The following is a 24,879-nucleotide window of genomic DNA, read 5'->3' as shown; positions in this document are numbered from 1 at the left end:
TGTTACATCATCACATCTCTAGTAACCCATTATATTCTACATACATTGTTACATCATCACATCTCTAGTAACCCATTATACTCTACATACATTGTTACATCATCACATCTCTAGTAACCCATTATATTCTACATACATTGTTACATCATCACATCTCTAGTAACCCATTATACTCTACATACATTGTTACATCATCACATCTCTAGTAACCCATTATACTCTACATACATTGTTCCATCATCACATCTCTAGTAACCCATTATATTCTACATACATTGTTACATCATCACATCTCTAGTAACCCATTATACTCTACATACATTGTTCCATCATCACATCTCTAGTAACCCATTATACTCTACATACATTGTTACATCATCACATCTCTAGTAGCCCATTATACTCTACATACATTGTTACATCATCACATCTCTAGTAACCCATTATATTCTACATACATTGTTACATCATCACATCTCTAGTAACCCATTATACTCTACATACATTGTTACATCATCACATCTCTAGTAACCCATTATATTCTACATACATTGTTACATCATCACATCTCTAGTAACCCATTATACTCTACATACATTGTTACATCATCACATCTCTAGTAACCGATTAAATTCTATATACATTGTTACATCATCACATCTCTAGTAACCCATTATATTCTACATACATTATTACATTAACAAATCTCTAGTAACCCATTATATTCTACATACATTGTTACATCATCACATCTCTAGTAACCCATTATATTCTACATACATTGTTACATCATCACATCTCTAGTAACCCATTATACTCTACATACATTGTTACATCATCACATCTCTAGTAACACATTATATTCTACATACATTGTTACATCATCACATCTCTAGTAACACAGTATACTCTACATACATTGTTAGATCATCACATCTCTAGTAACCCATTATACTCTACATACATTGTTACATCATCACATCTCTAGTAACACATTATACTCTACATACATTGTTACATCATCACATCTCTAGTAACCCATTATACTCTACATAAATTGTTACATCATCACATCTCTAGTAACCCATTATACTCTACATACATTGTTACATCATCACATCTCTAGTAACCCATTATACTCTACATACATTGTTACATCATCACATCTCTAGTAACCCATTATACTCTACATACATTGTTACATCATCACATCTCTAGTAACCCATTATACTCTACATACATTGTTACATCATCACATCTCTAGTAACCCATTATACTCTACATACATTGTTACATCATCACATCTCTAGTAACCCATTATACTCTACATACATTGTTACATCATCACATCTCTAGTAACACATTATACTCTACATACATTGTTACATCATCACATCTCTAGTAACCCATTATACTCTACATAAATTGTTACATCATCACATCTCTAGTAACCCATTATACTCTATACATTGTTACATCATCACATCTCTAGTAACCCATTATATTCTACATACATTGTTCCATCATCACATCTCTAGTAACCCATTATATTCTACATACATTGTTCCATCATCACATCTCTAGTAACCCATTATACTCTACATACATTGTTACATCATCACATCTCTAGTAACCCATTATACTCTACATACATTGTTACATCATCACATCTCTAGTAACCCATTATACTCTACATACATTGTTACATCATCACATCTCTAGTAACACATTATACTCTACATACATTGTTACATCATCACATCTCTAGTAACACTTTATACTCTACATACATTGTTACATCACATCTCTAGTAACCCATTATACTCTACATACATTGTTACATCATCACATCTCTAGTAACACATTATACTCTACATACATTGTTACATCACATCTCTAGTAACCCATTATATTCTACATACATTGTTACATCATCACATCTCTAGTAACCCATTATATTCTACATACATTGTTACATCATCACATCTCTAGTAACACATTATACTCTACATACATTGTTACATCATCACATCTCTAGTAACCCATTATACTCTACATACATTGTTACATCACATCTCTAGTAACCCATTGTACTCTACATACATTGTTACATCATCACATCTCTAGTAACACATTATACTCTACATACATTGTTACATCACATCTCTAGTAACCCATTATATTCTACATACATTGTTACATCATCACATCTCTAGTAACCCATTATATTCTACATACATTGTTACATCACATCTCTAGTAACCCATTATACTCTACATACATTGTTACATCATCACATCTCTAGTAACCCATTATATTCTATATACATTGTTACATCATCACATCTCTAGTAACACATTATACTCTACATACATTGTTACATCATCACATCTCTAGTAACCCATTATACTCTACATAAATTGTTACATCATCACATCTCTAGTAACCCATTATACTCTACATAAATTGTTACATCATCACATCTCTAGTAACCCATTATACTCTAAATACATTGTTACATCATCACATCTCTAGTAACCCATTATACTCTACATACATTGTTCCATCATCACATCTCTAGTAACCCATTATATTCTACATACATTGTTACATCATCACATCTCTAGTAACCCATTATACTCTACATACATTGTTCCATCATCACATCTCTAGTAACCCATTATACTCTACATACATTGTTACATCATCACATCTCTAGTAGCCCATTATACTCTACATACATTGTTACATCATCACATCTCTAGTAACCCATTATATTCTACATACATTGTTACATCATCACATCTCTAGTAACCCATTATACTCTACATACATTGTTACATCATCACATCTCTAGTAACCCATTATATTCTACATACATTGTTACATCATCACATCTCTAGTAACCCATTATACTCTACATACATTGTTACATCATCACATCTCTAGTAACCCATTATACTCTACATACATTGTTCCATCATCACATCTCTAGTAACCCATTATATTCTACATACATTGTTACATCATCACATCTCTAGTAACCCATTATACTCTACATACATTGTTCCATCATCACATCTCTAGTAACCCATTATACTCTACATACATTGTTACATCATCACATCTCTAGTAACCCATTATACTCTACATACATTGTTACATCATCACATCTCTAGTAACCCATTATATTCTACATACATTGTTACATCATCACATCTCTAGTAACCCATTATACTCTACATACATTGTTACATCATCACATCTCTAGTAACACATTATATTCTACATACATTGTTACATCATCACATCTGTAGTAACCCATTATATTCTACATACATTGTTACATCATCACATCTCTAGTAACACATTATATTCTACATACATTGTTACATCATCACATCTCTAGTAACACAGTATACTCTACATACATTGTTAGATCATCACATCTCTAGTAACCCATTATACTCTACATACATTGTTACATCATCACATCTCTAGTAACACATTATACTCTACATACATTGTTACATCATCACATCTCTAGTAACCCATTATACTCTACATAAATTGTTACATCATCACATCTCTAGTAACCCATTATACTCTACATACATTGTTACATCATCACATCTCTAGTAACCCATTATACTCTACATACATTGTTACATCATCACATCTCTAGTAACACATTATATTCTACATACATTGTTACATCATCACATCTCTAGTAACATATTATACTCTACATACATTGTTACATCATCACATCTCTAGTAACCCATTATACTCTACATACATTGTTACATCATCACATCTCTAGTAACCCATTATATTCTACATACATTGTTACATCATCACATCTCTAGTACCTCAGTATAATATTCATACAGTATATTTGGTAATATTACTCTCTCCTTTCATATCTTCACATCATGCAGAATCCCTATATAATGTTAAAAACTCAGCTCACAGATTTGGTTGGGGTATTCATTCATATACACACCTCTTTCACACTGAGGCTAGTTCCTCTCATTCACTCAGTACAAATAATATCTCTTATTATTCCAAATTCAAAACTTCAGCTTATCAATTATTTTCCAAATATCAATCTCTTAATATCTTAATATCTGGATATCTCTTAATATCCAAATGTCAATCATCTTAACCTGTCATTTCACTTTTATATCCAAATTCACTTAGTACTATTCCCCAACACACCCAGTAATCACCATGGTTACTCCTTATGCATCTTCAACCATTCTCTTGTCGTTACCTTCTTCTGCGGTTCCTCTACAGTCCCTATAGTCTCTTTAGTATCTTTAGTCCCTCAGTATCGATAGTCGCAATAGTCTATATAGACATAAATGCTTCAGTCTCTGTGGTTGCCATAGTAGCTATTGTCCCTATAGTCTCTGTAGTATCTATTGTCACTAAGGCATCTTTAGTATGTAGTGATGTTTCCAACTAAAGCAGTCAATCAATTAATCAATAAATCAAGACAAAACACACACACAATGATGCCATCTTGTGGACTCACCTTCACAGTGTGATTAGAGAATCTGAACCCAGGTTGACACTGGCAGTAGAAGCTCCCAATGGTGTTGAGGCAACTGGCGTTGCTGGGACAAACCCGTAGTCTCCCCTTGCACTCATCGATGTCTGAAGAGAGAAGGGAATATATTGAAAGAGCAGTGATTCCCTCACCTCTCCAAGAGTAAATAACTCACCCCTCCTCCAGTGATTCCCTAACTTCTCCTCCAGTGATTCCCTAACTTCTCCTCCTGTGACTCCCTCACCTCTCCCCCAGTGATTCCCTAACCCCAACTCCAGTGATTTCCTAACCTCTCCTCCAGTGACTCTCTCACCTCTCCTCAAAGTGATTCCCTAACCTCTCCTCCAGTGACTCCCTAAAACCTCCTCCAGTGATTCCCTAACCTCTCCTCCAGTGATTCCCTAACCTCTCCTCCAGTGATTCCCTAACCTCTCCTCCAGTGACTCCCTAAACTCTCCTCCAGTGATTCCCTAACCTCTCCTCCAGTGACTCCCTAACCCCTCCTCCAGTGATTCCCTAACCTCTCCTCCAGTGATTCCCTAACCTCTTCCCCAGTGAATTCCTAACCTCTCCTCCAGTGACTCCCTAACCTCTCCTCCAGTGATTCCCTAACCTCTCCTCCAGTGACTCCCTAAACTCTCCTCCAGTGACTCCTAACCTCTCCTCCAGTTATTCCCTAACCTCTCCTCCAGTGACTCCCTAACCTCTCCTCCAATGACTCCCCTCTAACCTCTCCTCGAGTGATTCCCTAACTCCTCCTCCAGTGATTCCCAAACCCATCCTCCAGTGATTCCCTAACCTCTCCTCCAGTGATTCCCAAACCCATCCTCCAGTGATTCCCAAACCTCTCCTCCAGTGACTCCCTATCCTCTCCTCCAGTGACTCCCTAACCTCTCCTCCAGTGACTCAAGACAGTCCACGTATTTGATGTATTCCAGAACTAACGTAGCTGAAATAAGGAATGAAAGGCTTGATGATCAGGTGACCATTAGAATCAGCTGATTTAAGGAATGAAAGGCTTGATGATCAGGTGACCATTAGAATCAGCTGATTTAAGGAATGAAAGGCTTGATGATCTGGTGACCATTAGAATCAGCTGATTTAAGGAATGAAAGGCTTGATGATCTGGTTACCATTAGAATCAGCTGATTTAAGGAATGAAAGGCTTGATGATCTGGTGACCATTAGAATCAGCTGATTTAAGGAATGAGAGGCTTGATGATCAGGTGACCATTAGAATCAGCTGATTTAAGGAATGAAAGGCTTGATGATCTGGTGACCATTAGAATCAGCTGATTTAAGGAATGAGAGGCTTGATGATCTGGTGACCATTAGAATCAGCTGATTTAAGGAATGAGAGGCTTGATGATCAGGTGACCATTAGAATCAGCTGATTTAAGGAATGAGAGGCTTGATGATCAGGTGACCATTAGAATCAGCTGATTTAAGGAATGAAAGGCTTGATGATCTGGTTGCCATTAGAATCAGCTGATTTAAGGAATGAAAGGCTTGATGATCTGGTTACCATTAGAATCAGCTGATTTAAGGAATGAGAGGCTTGATGATCAGGTGACCATTAGAATCAGCTGATTTAAGGAATGAAAGGCTTGATGATCTGGTTACCATTAGAATCAGCTGATTTAAGGAATGAAAGGCTTGATGATCTGGTGACCATTAGAATCAGCTGATTTAAGGAATGAAAGGCTTGATGATCAGGTTACCATTAGAATCAGCTGATTTAAGGAATGAGAGGCTTGATGATCTGGTGACCATTAGAATCAGCTGTGCTAGTTGTGGAATACACCAAAGAACAGGACAGTTTGTGGTTCTAGAGGAGAACTTGGGGGATCACTGATCGACAAACTCTCAATATGGCACAGAACAGAGGAGATATTGCAAAAGTAATGTTTTGTTCCCATAACATGTAACATTCACACAGACACAAACACGAGCTAAACTGAGACCCCAGCCTCACACCTGGCATGAGCTGTTTGTTCCACATGAATACATCAGTACGTACGTTCACAATGACACAATTTACATAGAACAATATCATTATCAGCCCCTCCCCAACTACACATAGAACAATATCATTATCAGCCCCTCCCCAACTACACATAGAACAATATCATTATCAGCCCCTCCCACCAACACATAGAACAATATCATTATCCCCTCATTATCAGCACCTTCCCCTTCCCCACCAACACATAGAACAATATCATTATCCTCCTCATTATCAGCACCCTCCCCTTCCCCACCTACACATAGAACAATATCATTATCCACCCCTCCCCACCTACACATAGAATAATATCATTATCCCCTCCCCACCTACACATAGAATAATATCATTATCCCCCTCCCCACCTACACATAGAACAATATCATTATCCCCCTTCCCCTCCCCACCTACACATAGAATAATATCATTATCCCCCTCCCCACCTACACATAGAACAAAATCATTATCCCCCTTCCCCCTCCCCCACCTACACATAGAACAATATCATTATCCCCCTCCCCACCTACACATAGAACAATATCATTATCCCCCCTCCCCACCTACACATAGAACAATATCATTATCCCCCTTCCCCCTCCCCACCTACACATAGAATAATAGCATTATCCCCCTCCCCACCTACACATAGAATAATATCATTATCCCCCCTCCCCACCTACACACAGAACAATATCATTATCACCTCCCTCCCCCTCCCCAACTACACAAAGAATAATATCATCATCACCCCCCTCCCCACCAACACATAGAATAATATCATTATCACCTACCTCCTCCTCCCCAACTACACAAAGAATAATATAATTATCACCCCCTCCCCAACTACACAAAGCATAATGTCATTATCACCCCCCACACCTACACATAAAATAATATCATTATCCCCTCCCCACGTACACATAGAATAATATCATTATCACCCCTCCCACCTACACATAGAATAATATCATTATCACCCCTCTTCACCTACACATAGAACAATATCATTATCCCCCCCACCTACACATAGAATAATATCATTATCCTCCCCTTCCCCAACTACACATAGAATAATATAATTAGCACCCCTCCCCACCTACACATAGAATAATATAATTATCCTCCCCCTCCCCACCTACACATAGAATAATATCATTATCCCCCTCCCCACCTACACATAAAATAATATCATTATCACCCCTCCCCTCCACCTACACATAGAATAATATCATTATCCTCCCCCTCCCCACCTACACATAGAATAATATCATTATCCCCCTCCCCACCTACGCATAGAATAATATCATTATCCACCCCCTCCCCCACCTACACATAGAATAATATCATTATCCACCCCCTCCCCCTCCCCCCACATACACATAGAATAATATAATTATCCACCCCTCCCCACCTACACATAGAATAATATCATTATCACCCCCTGACCTACACATAGAATAAAATCATTATCCTCCCCCTCCCCACCTACACATAGAATAAAATCATTATCCTCCTCCCCACCTACACATAAAATAATATCATTATCACCCCTCCCCTCCACATACACATAGAATAATATCATTATCCCCCCTCCCAACTCACACATAGAATAATATCATTATCCACCCCTCCTCCACCTACACATAGAATAATATAATTATCCACCCCCTCCCCACCTACACATAGAATAACATCATTATCCACCCCCCCACCTATACATAGAATAATATCATTATCACCTCCCCCACCTACACATAGAATAATATCATTATCCCCCCACCTACACATAGAATAATATCATTATCCCCCTCCCCACCCACACATAGAATAATATCATTATCCACCCCTCCCCCACCTACACATAGAATAATATCATTATCCCCCCACCTACACATAGAATAATATCATTATCCACCCCCTCCTCTCCCCACCTACACATAGAACAATATCATGATCCTCCCCCTCCCCACCTACGCATAGAATAATATCATTATCACCCCTCCCCACCTACACATAGAATAATATCATTATCCCCCTCCCCACCTACACATAGAAAAATATCATTATCACCCACTCCCCAACTACACATAGAATAATATAATTATCCTCCCCCTCCCCCACCTACACATAGAATAATATCATTATCCACCCCTCCCCACCTAAACATAGAATAATATCATTATCCACCCTCCCCACATACACATAGAATAATAATATTATCCACCCCTCCCCACCTACACATAGAATAATATCATTATCACCCCTCCCGACCTACACATAAAATAATATCATTATCACCCCTCCCCACCTACACATAGAATAATATGATTATCCACCCCCTCCCCACCTACACATAGAATAATATCATTATCCACCTCCCCACCTACACATAGAATAATATCATTATCCCCCTCCCCACTCACACATAGAATAATATCATTATCCACCCCTCCCCTCCACCTACACATAGAATAATATAATTATCCCCCTCCCCACCTACACATAGAATAACATCATTATCCACCCCTCCCCACCTATACATAGAATAATATCATTATCACCCCTCCCACCTACACATAGAATAATATCATTATCCCCCCACCTACACATAGAATAATATCATTATCCCCTCCCCCCCACACATAGAATAATATCATTATCCACCCTCCCCACCTACACATAGAATAATATCATTATCCCCCCACCTACACATAGAATAATATCATTATCCACCCCCTCCCTCTCCCCACCTACACATAGAACAATATCATGATCCTCCCCCTCCCCACCTACGCATAGAATAATATCATTATCCCCCCCCCCCACCTACACATAGAAAAATATCATTATCACCCACTCCCCAACTACACATAGAATAATATAATTATCCTCCCCCCTCCCCACCTACACATAGAATAATATCATTATCCACCCCCTCCCCACCTAAACATAGAATAATATCATTATCCACCCCCCCCCCCACATACACATAGAATAATATCATTATCCACCCCTCCCCACCTACACATAGAATAATATCATTATCACCCCTCCCGACCTACACATAAAATAATATCATTATCACCCCTCCCCCACCTACACATAGAATAATATGATTATCCACCCTCCCCACCTACACATAGAATAACATCATTATCCACCCCCTCCCCACCCACACATAGAATAATATCATTATCCACCCCTCCCCACCTACACATAGAATAATATCATTATCCCCCTCCCCACTCACACATAGAATAATATCATTATCCACCCCTCCCCTCCACCTACACATAGAATAATATAATTATCCACCCCTCCCCACCTACACATAGAATAACATCATTATCCACCCTCCCCACCTACACATAGAATAATATAATTATCCCCCTCCCCACCTACACATAGAATAATATCATTATCCCCCCACCTACACATAGAATAATATCATTATCCACTCCTCCCCACCTACACATAGAATAATATCATTATCCCCCCACCTACACATAGAATAATATCATTATCACCCCCTCCCTCTCCCCACCTACACATAGAACAATATCATGATCCTCCCCCTCCCCACCTACGCATAGAATAATATCATTATCACCTCCCCACCTACACATAGAATAATATCATTATCCCCCCTCCCCACCTACACATAGAAAAATATCATTATCACCCACTCCCCAACTACACATAGAATAATATAATTATCCTCCCCCTCCCCACCTATACATAGAATAATATCATTATCACCCCTCCCCCACCTACACATAGAATAATATCATTATCCCCCCCCCACCTACACATAGAATAATATCATTATCCCCCCACCTACACATAGAATAATATCATTATCCACCCCTCCCTCTCCCCCACCTACACATAGAACAATATCATGATCCTCCCCCTCCCCACCTACGCATAGAATAATATCATTATCACCCCTCCCCACCTACACATAGAATAATATCATTATCCCCCTCCCCACCTACACATAGAAAAATATCATTATCACCCACTCCCCAACTACACATAGAATAATATAATTATCCTCCCCCTCCCCCACCTATACATAGAATAATATCATTATCACCCCTCCCCACCTACACATAGAATAATATCATTATCCACTCCTCCCCACCTACACATAGAATAATATCATTATCCCCCCACCTACACATAGAATAATATCATTATCCACCCCTCCTCTCCCCACCTACACATAGAACAATATCATGATCCTCCCCCTCCCCACCTACGCATAGAATAATATCATTATCACCCCTCCCCACCTACACATAGAATAATATAATTATCCTCCCCCCTCCCCACCTACACATAGAAAAATATCATTATCACCCACTCCCCACCTAAACATAGAATAATATCATTATCCACCCCTCCCCCACATACACATAGAATAATATCATTATCCACCCCTCCCCACCTACACATAGAATAATATCATTATCACCCCTCCCACCTACACATAAAATAATATCATTATCACCCCTCCCCACCTACACATAGAATAATATGATTATCCACCCCCTCCCCACCTACACATAGAATAACATCATTATCCACCCCCCTCCCCACCCACACATAGAATAATATCATTATCCACCCCTCCCCACCTACACATAGAATAATATCATTATCCCCCTCCCCACTCACACATAGAATAATATCATTATCCACCCCTCCCTCCACCTACACATAGAATAATATAATTATCCCCCCTCCCCCACCTACACATAGAATAACATCATTATCCACCCCTCCCCACCTATACATAGAATAATATCATTATCACCCCTCCCCACCTACACATAGAATAATATCATTATCCCCCCACCTACACATAGAATAATATCATTATCCCCCTCCCCACCCACACATAGAATAATATCATTATCCACCCCTCCCCACCTACACATAGAATAATATCATTATCCCCCCCACCTACACATAGAATAATATCATTATCCACCCCTCCCTCTCCCCACCTACACATAGAACAATATCATGATCCTCCCCCTCCCCACCTACGCATAGAATAATATCATTATCCCCCTCCCCACCTACACATAGAAAATATCATTATCACCCACTCCCCAACTACACATAGAATAATATAATTATCCTCCCCTCCCCACCTACACATAGAATAATATAATTATCCACCCCCTCCCCACCTAAACATAGAATAATATCATTATCCACCCCTCCCCCACATACACATAGAATAATATCATTATCCACCCCTCCCCACCTACACATAGAATAATATCATTATCACCCTCCCGACCTACACATAAAATAATATCATTATCACCCCTCCCCACCTACACATAGAATAATATGATTATCCACCCCCTCCCCACCTACACATAGAATAACATCATTATCCACCCCCTCCCCACCCACACATAGAATAATATCATTATCCACCCCTCCCCACCTACACATAGAATAATATCATTATCCCCCTCCCCACTCACACATAGAATAATATCATTATCCACCCCTCCCCTCCACCTACACATAGAATAATATAATTATCCACCCCTCCCCACCTACACATAGAATAACATCATTATCCACCCTCCCCACCTACACATAGAATAATATAATTATCCCCCTCCCCACCTACACATAGAATAATATCATTATCCCCCCACCTACACATAGAATAATATCATTATCCACTCCTCCCCACCTACACATAGAATAATATCATTATCCCCCACCTACACATAGAATAATATCATTATCCACTCCTCCCCACCTACACATAGAATAATATCATTATCCCCCCCCACCTACACATAGAATAATATCATTATCCCCCCACCTACACATAGAATAATATCATTATCCACCCCCTCCCTCTCCCCCCACCTACACATAGAACAATATCATGATCCTCCCCCTCCCCACCTACGCATAGAATAATATCATTATCACCCTCCCCACCTACACATAGAATAATATCATTATCCCCCTCCCCACCTACACATAGAAAAATATCATTATCACCCACTCCCCAACTACACATAGAATAATATAATTATCCTCCCCCTCCCCACCTATACATAGAATAATATCATTATCACCCCTCCCCACCTACACATAGAATAATATCATTATCCCCCCACCTACACATAGAATAATATCATTATCCACTCCTCCCCACCTACACATAGAATAATATCATTATCCCCCCACCTACACATAGAATAATATCATTATCCACCCCTCCCTCTCCCCACCTACACATAGAACAATATCATGATCCTCCCCCCCCACCTACGCATAGAATAATATCATTATCACCCCTCCCCACCTACACATAGAATAATATAATTATCCTCCCCCTCCCCCACCTACACATAGAAAAATATCATTATCACCCACTCCCCACCTAAACATAGAATAATATCATTATCCACCCCTCCCCCACATACACATAGAATAATATCATTATCCACCCCTCCCCACCTACACATAGAATAATATCATTATCACCCCTCCCGACCTACACATAAAATAATATCATTATCACCCCTCCCCACCTACACATAGAATAATATGATTATCCACCCCTCCCCACCTACACATAGAATAACATCATTATCCACCCCCTCCCCACACCCACACATAGAATAATATCATTATCCACCCCTCCCCACCTACACATAGAATAATATCATTATCCCCCCTCCCCCACTCACACATAGAATAATATCATTATCCACCCCTCCCTCCACCTACACATAGAATAATATAATTATCCCCCTCCCCACCTACACATAGAATAACATCATTATCCACCCCTCCCCACCTATACATAGAATAATATCATTATCACCCCTCCCCCACCTACACATAGAATAATATCATTATCCCCCCACCTACACATAGAATAATATCATTATCCCCCTCCCCCACCCACACATAGAATAATATCATTATCCACCCCCTCCCCACCTACACATAGAATAATATCATTATCCCCCCACCTACACATAGAATAATATCATTATCCACCCTCCCTCTCCCCACCTACACATAGAACAATATCATGATCCTCCCCCTCCCCACCTACGCATAGAATAATATCATTATCCCCCTCCCCCACCTACACATAGAAAAATATCATTATCACCCACTCCCCAACTACACATAGAATAATATAATTATCCTCCCCCTCCCCACCTACACATAGAATAATATAATTATCCACCCCCTCCCCACCTAAACATAGAATAATATCATTATCCACCTCCCCCACATACACATAGAATAATATCATTATCCACCCTCCCCACCTACACATAGAATAATATCATTATCACCCTCCCGACCTACACATAAAATAATATCATTATCACCCCTCCCCCACCTACACATAGAATAATATGATTATCCACCCCTCCCCACCTACACATAGAATAACATCATTATCCACCCCCCCTCCACCCACACATAGAATAATATCATTATCCACCCCTCCCCACCTACACATAGAATAATATCATTATCCCCCCTCCCCACTCACACATAGAATAATATCATTATCCACCCCCTCCCCTCCACCTACACATAGAATAATATAATTATCCACCCCTCCCCACCTACACATAGAATAAAATCATTATCCACCTCCCCACCTATACATAGAATAATATCATTATCACCCCCCCACCTACACATAGAATAATATCATTATCCCCCACCTACACATAGAATAATATCATTATCCCCCTCCCCCCACCCACACATAGAATAATATCATTATCCACCCCTCCCCACCTACACATAGAATAATATCATTATCCCCCCACCTACACATAGAATAATATCATTATCCACCCCCTCCCTCTCCCCACCTACACATAGAACAATATCATGATCCTCCCCCTCCACCTACCTATAGAATAATATCATTATCACCCCTCCCCACCTACACATAGAATAATATCATTATCCCCCTCCCCACCTACACATAGAAAAATATCATTATCACCCACTCCCCAACTACACATAGAATAATATAATTATCCTCCCCTCCCCACCTACACATAGAATAATATCATTATCCACCCCCCTCCCCACCTAAACATAGAATAATATCATTATCCACCCCTCCCCCACATACACATAGAATAATATCATTATCCACCCCTCCCCCACCTACACATAGAATAATATCATTATCACCCCTCCCGACCTACACATAGAATAAAATTATCATTATCCTCCCCTTCCCCACCTACACATAGAATAAAATCATTATCCTCCTCCCCACCTACACATAAAATAATATCATTATCACCCCTCCCCCACCTACACATAGAATAATATGATTATCCACCCCCTCCCCACCTACACATAGAATAACATCATTATCCACCCCCCCCACCCACACATAGAATAATATCATTATCCACCCCTCCCCCACCTACACATAGAATAATATCATTATCCCCCCTCCCCACTCACACATAGAATAATATCATTATCCACCCCTCCCTCCACCTACACATAGAATAATATAATTATTACCCCTCCCCACCTACACATAGAATAACATCATTATCCACCTCCCCACCTACACATAGAATAATATCATTATCCACCCTCCCCACCTACACATAGAATAATATCATTATCCCCCCACCTACACATATAATAATATCATTATTCCCCCACCCTACCCACACATAGAATAATATCATTATCCACCCCTCCCCACCTACACATAGAATAATATCATTATCCCCCCACCTACACATATAATAATATCATTATTCCCCACCCTACCCACACATAGAATAATATCATTATCCACCCCTCCCTCTCCCCCACCTACACATAGAACAATATCATGATCCTCCCCCTCCCCACCTACGCATAGAATAATATCATTATCACCCCTCCCCACCTACACATAGAATAATATCATTATCCCCCTCCCCACCTACACATAGAAAAATATCATTATCACCCCTCCCCCCACTACACATAGAATAATATAATTATCCTCCCCCCCCCCACCTACACATAGAATAATATCATTATCCACCCCCCCCCCACCTAAACATAGAATAATATCATTATCCACCCCTCCCCCACATACACATAGAATAATATCATTATCCACCCCTCCCCACCTACACATAGAATAATATCATTATCACCCCTCCCGACCTACACATAGAATAAAATCATTATCCCCCCTTCCCCACCTACACATAGAATAAAATCATTATCCTCCTCCCCACCTACACATAGAATAATATCATTATCCCCCCTCCCCACCTACACATAGAATAATATCATTATCCACCCCCTCCCTCTCCCCCCACCTACACATAGAACAATATCATGATCCTCCCCCCTCCCCCCTACGCATAGAATAATATCATTATCACCCCTCCCCCACCTACACATAGAATAATATCATTATCCCCCTCCCCACCTACACATAGAAAAATATCATTATCACCCACTCCCCAACTACACATAGAATAATATAATTATCCTCCCCCTCCCCACCTACACATAGAATAATATCATTATCCACCCCTCCCCACCTAAACATAGAATAATATCATTATCCACCCCTCCCCCCACATACACATAGAATAATATCATTATCCACCCCTCCCCACCTACACATAGAATAATATCATTATCACCCCTCCCACCTACACATAAAATAATATCATTATCACCCCTCCCCACCTACACATAGAATAATATGATTATCCACCCCTCCCCACCTACACATAGAATAACATCATTATCCACCCCCTCCCCACCCACACATAGAATAATATCATTATCCACCCCTCCCCACCTACACATAGAATAATATCATTATCCCCCTCCCCACTCACACATAGAATAATATCATTATCCACCCTCCTCCACCTACACATAGAATAATATAATTATCCCCCTCCCCACCTACACATAGAATAACATCATTATCCACCCCTCCCCCACCTATACATAGAATAATATCATTATCACCCCTCCCCCACCTACACATAGAATAATATCATTATCCCCCCACCTACACATAGAATAATATCATTATCCCCCTCCCCACCCACACATAGAATAATATCATTATCCACCCCTCCCCCACCTACACATAGAATAATATCATTATCCCCCCACCTACACATAGAATAATATCATTATCCACACCCTCCCTCTCCCCACCTACACATAGAACAATATCATGATCCTCCCCCCTCCCCACCTACGCATAGAATAATATCATTATCCCCCCTCCCCACCTACACATAGAAAATATCATTATCACCCACTCCCCAACTACACATAGAATAATATAATTATCCTCCCCCCCCCACCTACACATAGAATAATATCATTATCCACCCCCCTCCCCACCTAAACATAGAATAATATCATTATCCACCCCCTCCCCCACATACACATAGAATAATATCATTATCCACCCCTCCCCACCTACACATAGAATAATATCATTATCACCCCTCCCGACGTACACATAAAATAATATCATTATCACCCCTCCCCACCTACACATAGAATAATATGATTATCCACCCCCTCCCCACCTACACATAGAATAACATCATTATCCACCCCCTCCCCACCCACACATAGAATAATATCATTATCCACCCCTCCCCACCTACACATAGAATAATATCATTATCCCCCCTCCCCACTCACACATAGAATAATATCATTATCCACCTCCCCTCCACCTACACATAGAATAATATAATTAATTATCCACCCCCTCCCCACCTACACATAGAATAACATCATTATCCACCCTCCCCACCTATACATAGAATAATATCATTATCCCCCTCCCCACCCACACATAGAATAATATCATTATCCACCCCTCCCCCACCTACACATAGAATAATATCATTATCCCCCCACCTACACATAGAATAATATCATTATCCACCCCTCCTCCCCCCCCACCTACACATAGAACAATATCATGATCCTCCCCTCCACCTACCTATAGAATAATATCATTATCACCCCTCCCCACCTACACATGAATAATATCATTATCCCCCTCCCCACCTACACATAGAAAATATCATTATCACCACTCCCCAACTACACATAGAATAATATAATTATCCTCCCCCTCCCCACCTACACATAGAATAATATCATTATCCACCCCTCCCCACCTAAACATAGAATAATATCATTATCCACCCCTCCCCCACATACACATAGAATAATATCATTATCCACCCCTCCCCACCTACACATAGAATAATATCATTATCACCCCTCCCGACCTACACATAGAATAAAATCATTATCCTCCCCCTTCCCCACCTACACATAGAATAAAATCATTATCCTCCTCCCCACCTACACATAAAATAATATCATTATCACCCCTCCCCACCTACACATAGAATAATATGATTATCCACCCCCTCCCCACCTACACATAGAATAACATCATTATCCACCCCCCTCCCCACCCACACATAGAATAATATCATTATCCACCCCTCCCCACCTACACATAGAATAATATCATTATCCCCCCTCCCCACTCACACATAGAATAATATCATTATCCACCCCTCCCCTCCACCTACACATAGAATAATATAATTATCCACCCCTCCCCACCTACACATAGAATAACATCATTATCCACCCTCCCCACCTACACATAGAATAATATCATTATCCACCCCTCCCCACCTACACATAGAATAATATCATTATCCCCCCCACCTACACATATAATAATATCATTATTCCCCCACCCTACCCACACATAGAATAATATCATTTTCCACCCCCTCCCCACCTACACATAGAATAATATAATCCCCCCACACACACACACACACACACACACACACACACACACACACACACACACACACACACACACACACAGACAATTAAATACCCACCCTTACACTTCCCAGTGAGAGGAGTGAAGTCGACAGTCGTTGTGGATCTGAACCCAGGTTGACACTGACAGTAGAAGCTTCCCTGTGTGTTGTAACACGTGGCAGTACTTACACAGGGTGGGGTACTGTCCCACTCTTTACACTCATCTATATCATCACATTGTTTCCCTTTGGCTATGAAGCCCAGGCCGCAATCTCTGGCCTCTTGGTTCCCCAGAAGACTGAAATGAAGACCTGTGAGGAGACACAGAGAGACAGAGAGAGACAGAGAGAGACAGAGAGACCGAGAGAGACAGAGAGACAGAGAAACAGAGAGACTTATTCAACCAGTTTCCTGAAAAGTGCTGTGTCAACACCACAGCACTCTGGACCTCGTTGGGATGCAATTATTTTTTTTTTTTTTAAACAATTTGTTCATCCCAAATTGCACTCTGTTCCAGAGGCTAGTGCATTATAAGCACATGGGTATAATCACGAGGAAAATACATATTCTCCACATTGCAACTTTAGCTCGGTTACTAAACTGAAGTTTAGGAGAGGAGACAGAGATATTATAGCTAGGTTACTAAACTGAAGTATAGTAGAAGACAGAGATATTATAACTAGGTTACTAAACTGAAGTATAGTAGAGAAGACAGAGATATTATAGCTAGGTTACTAAACTGAAGTATAGTAGAGAAAACAGAGTTAATATAACTAGGTTACTGAACTGAAGTATAGTAGAGAAGACCGATATATTATAACTAGGTTACTAAACTGAAGTATATTAGAGAAGACAGAGATATTATAGCTAGGTTACTAAACTGATGTACAGTAGAGAAGACATATATTATAACTAGATTACTCAACTGAAGTATAATAGAGAAGACAGAGATATTATAACTAGGTTACTAAACTGAAGTATAGTAGAGAAGACAGAGATATTATAGCTAGGTTACTAAACTGAAGTATAGTAGAGAAGACAGGGATATTATAACTAGGTTACTAAACGTCAATGGGAATATCACTCAAAAACTATATTTTGGTATTTGTTTCATTATGTTTTGCATTTCAGCAGTAAAGTTGTCAAGATATTGGACTTCTATGAAGAAAAGTGTCTCCAGCCACATAATCATGATAATGTATAGATATCACTGATCATCAGAGTGAGTCCTTGTAACATGTAAAGATATCACTATCACTGAACACAGAGTGAGTCCTTGGAACATGTAAAGATATCACTATCACTGAACACAGAGTGAGTCCTTGGAACATGTAAAGATATCACTATCACTGAACACAGAGTGAGTCCTTCCAAAATATTATGTGACTTGTTTTAGCACACATTCTTAGTCCTGAACTTATTTAGGCTTGACATTACAAAGGGGTTTCTTGAGTACTTCTGTCTGTCTTATCTGACTGTCTGTCTGTCTGTCTGTCTGTCTGTCTGTCTGTCTGTCTGTCTGTCTGTCTGTCTGTCTGTCTGTCTGTCTGTCAGAGTCTGTCTGTCTGTCTGTCTGTCACACACACACACACACACACACACACACACACACACACACACACACACACACACACACACACACACACACACACACTGACACACACACACACACATTACACACACGTTACACACACACACACACACACACACACACACACACACACACACACACACACACACACACACACACACACACACACACACACACACACACACACACAGAGTGAGGGTGTTCATGAAGATATATACAGACTACCTTCATCAACAGACTCTGTCAGAGTTCATGCCTCTCCTTCCTTTTTCTCTCTTTCTCTTTCTCTCATTCTAAATGTTGAAATGTCTGTCTGTCTGTCTGTCTGTCTGTCTGTCTGTCTGTCTGTCTGTCTGTCTGTCTGTCTGTCTGTCTGTTTGTCACACACACACACACACACACACACACACACACACACACACACACACACACACACACACACACACACACACACACACACACACACACACACACACACACACACACACACACACCAGAGTGAGGGTGTTCATGAAGTTATACAGACTACCTTCATCAACAGACTCTGTCAGAGTTCATGCCTCTCCCTTCCTTTTTCTCTCTTTCTCTTTCTCTCATTCTAAATGTTGAAATGTCTGTCTGTCTGTCTGTCTGTCTGTCTGTCTGTCTGTCTGTCTGTCTGTCTGTCTGTCTGTCTGTCTGTCTGAAATATGTGTCTCTAATATGGTCATACATTGGGCAGGAGGATAGGAAGTGCAGCTCAGTTTCCACCTCATTTTGTGGGCAGTGTGCACATATCCTGTCTTCTCTTGAGAGCCAGATCTGCTTTCGGCGGTCTTTCTCAATAGTAAGGCTATGCTCACTCAGTCAAGGCGAAGAAGTAGAGAAATCTGTCCTCGTATCAGACCTGGGTTCAAATACTGTTTAAAACATTTCAGATCCTTTCATATCTAGCCTGTCTGAAGTGCTGTATGGGCAGGGTTTGTACGGTAGACACTATTCTATTGGTTCAATTACTCCAGGCAAACTCAATAAAGCCCAGATTAACTGTTTGCAATATATATCGAGTAGTATTTGAACCCAGCTCTGACTCATTCAGGGACTCTCCAAATAGCCAACTGGTGTCAATGGTGCAACTCTGTTGATTCCTGGAAACAGTGGTATTTTGACAGTAATAAATAACAGAACATGCTCTGAACATAGTACTACATCCATAACATCCATAAAACAACTACCTGAACATAGTACTACATCTATAACATAACTACCTGAACATAGTACTACATCTATAACACAACTACCTGGACATGGTACTACATCTATAACATAACTACCTGGACATGGTACTACATCCATAACATAACTACCTGGACATGGTACTACATCCATATCATCTATAACACAACTACCTGGACATGGTGCTACATCCATAACATCTATAACACAACTACCTGGACATGGAACTACATCCATAACATCCATAACATAACTGCCTGGACATGGAACTACAGCCATAACATAACTGCCTGGACATGGTACTACATCTATAACATAACTGCCTGGACATGGTGCTACATCTATAACACAACTACCTGGACATGGTGCTACATCTATAACATAACTGCCTGGACATGGTGCTACATCCATAACATAACTGCCTGGACATGGTGCTACATCCATAACATCTATAACACAACTACCTGGACATGGTACTACATCCATAACATCTATAACACAACTACCTGGACATGGAACTACATCCATAACATCCATAACATAACTGCCTGGACATGGTGCTACAACCATAACATAACTGCCTGGACATGGTGCTACATCTATAACATAACTACCTGGACATGGTGCTACATCTATAACACAACTACCTGGACATGGTACTACATCTATAACATAACTGCCTGGACATGGTGCTACATCCATAACATAACTACCTGGACATGGTACTACATCCATAACATCTATAACACAACTACCTGGACATGGTGCTACATCCATAACATCTATAACACAACTGCCTGGACATGGTACTACATCCATAACATCCATAAAACAACTGCCTGGACATGGTGCTACATCTATAACATAACTACCTGGACATGGTACTACATCTATAACACAACTACCTGGACATGGTGCTACATCTATAACATAACTGCCTGGACATGGTGCTACATCCATAACATAACTACCTGGACATGGTGCTACATCCATAACATCTATAACACAACTACCTGGACATGGTACTACATCCATAACATCCATAACATAACTACCTGGACATAGAACTACATCTATAACATCTATAACATAACTACCTGGACATGGTACTACATCCATAACATAACTGCCTGGACATGGAACTACATCCATAACATCCATAACACAACTACCTGGACATGGTACTACATCCATAACATCCATAACACAACTACCTGGACATGGTGCTACATCCATAACATCCATAACATAACTACCTGGACATAGTGCTACATCCATAACATCCATAACACAACTGCCTGGACATGGTACTACATCCATAACATCCATAACATAACTGCCTGGACATGGTGCTACATCCATAACATAACTACCTGGACATGGTGCTACATCCATAACATAACTGCCCTGGACATGGTGCTACATCCATGACATAACTGCCTGGACATGGTGCTACATCTATAACATAACTACCTGGACATGGTGCTACATCCATAACATAACTGCCTGGACATGGTGCTACATCCATAACATCTATAACACAACTACCTGGACATGGTGCTACATCCATAACATCTATAACACAACTGCCTGGACATGGTGACTACATCCATAACATCCATAACATAACTACCTGGACATGGAACTACATCTATAACATCTATAACACAACTACCTGGACATGGTGCTACATCCATAACATCCATAACATATCTACCTGGGACATGGTGCTACATCTATAACATCTATAACATAACTGCCTGGACATAGTACTACATCCATAACATCCATAACATAACTGCCTGGACATGGTGCTACATCCATAACATAACTGCCTGGACATGGTGCTACATCCATAACATAACTGCCTGGACATGGTGCTACATCTATAACACAACTACCTGGACATGGTGCTACATCTATAACATAACTACCTGGACATGGTACTACATCCATAACATAACTGCCTGGACATGGTGCTACATCCATAACATCTATAACACAACTACCTGGACATGGTACTACATCCATAACATCTATAACACAACTACCTGGACATGGTACTACATCCATAACATCCATAAAACAACTACCTGGACATGGTGCTACATCTATAACATAATAACTGCCTGGACATAGTGCTACATCTATAACACAACTACCTGGACATGGTGCTACATCTATAACATAACTGCCTGGACATGGTACTACATCCATAACATAACTGCCTGGACATGGTGCTACATCCATAACATCTATAACACAACTACCTGGACATGGTGCTACATCCATAACATCCATAACAACTGCCTGGACATGGTGCTAGAACATCTATAACATCTATAACATAACTGCCTGGACATGGTGCTACATCCATAACATAACTGCCTGGACATGGAGACTACATCCATAACATCCATAACACAACTGCCTGGACATGGTGCTACTCATCCATAACATCCATAACACAACTACCTGGACATGGTACTACATCCATAACATCCATAACATAACTACCTGGACATGGTGCTACATCCATAACATCCATAACACAACTACCTGGACATGGTGCTACATCATCCATAACATAGCTACCTGGACATGGTGCTACATCCATAACATAACTGCCTGGACATGGTGCTACATCCATAACATAACTACCTGGACATGGTACTACATCTATAACATAACTGCCTGGACATGGTGCTACATCCATAACATAACTACCTGGACATGGTGCTACATCCATAACATCTATAACACAACTACCTGGACATGGTGCTACATCCATAACATCTATAACACAACTACCTGGACATGGTGACTACATCCATAACATCCATAACATAAACTGCCTGGACATGGAACTACATCTATAACATCTATAACACAACTACCTGGACATAGTACTACATCCATAACATCCATAACATAACTACCTGGACATGGTACTACATCCATAACATAACTACCTGGACATGGTGCTACATCCATAACATAACTGCCTGGACATGGTGCTACATCCATAACATAACTATGGACATAGTACTACATCTATAACATAACTACCTGGACATGGTGCTACATCCATAACATCCATAACATAACTACCTGGACATGGTACTACATCCATAACATAACTACCTGGACATGGTACTACATCCATAACATAACTACCTGGACATGGTGTACTACATCCATAACATCTACCTGACATGGTACTACATCCATAACATCCATACATAACTGCCTGGACATGGTACTACATCTATAACATAACTACCTGGACATGGTGCTACATCCATAACATCCATAACATAACTACCTGGACATGGTCTATAACATCTATAACATAACTGCCTGGACATGGACTACATCCATAACATAACTGCCTGGACATGGTGCTACATCCATAACATAACTGCCTGGACATGGTGCTATATCCATAACATAACTACCTGGACATGGTGCTACATCCATAACATAACTACTGGACATGGGACTACATCCATAACATCCATAACACAACTACCTGGACATGGTGCTACATCCATAACATAACTACCTGGACATGGTGCTACATCCATAACATCCATAACACAA

The 24,879-nt window shown here is 40.1% G+C and overlaps 1 long non-coding RNA gene across 1 annotated transcript in view; it reads right to left on the bottom strand.

Moving 5' to 3' along the window:
• The window catches only part of LOC127924093 (uncharacterized), a 45,803-nt gene that overhangs the window by 8,446 nt on the left and 12,478 nt on the right, over positions 1 to 24,879 (bottom strand). The window contains exon 2 of the long non-coding RNA XR_008116725.1: positions 4,541 to 4,662. This is a non-coding gene — a long non-coding RNA (uncharacterized LOC127924093). The remainder of the gene's footprint in view (positions 1 to 4,540; positions 4,663 to 24,879) is intronic.

This window comes from Oncorhynchus keta, unplaced genomic scaffold (assembly GCF_023373465.1).
Source record: "Oncorhynchus keta strain PuntledgeMale-10-30-2019 unplaced genomic scaffold, Oket_V2 Un_contig_3642_pilon_pilon, whole genome shotgun sequence".
Lineage (NCBI taxonomy): Eukaryota > Metazoa > Chordata > Actinopteri > Salmoniformes > Salmonidae > Oncorhynchus > Oncorhynchus keta.
Note: the sequence above shows the minus strand (reverse complement) of the source record. Positions and strands in the feature narration are given on the sequence as shown.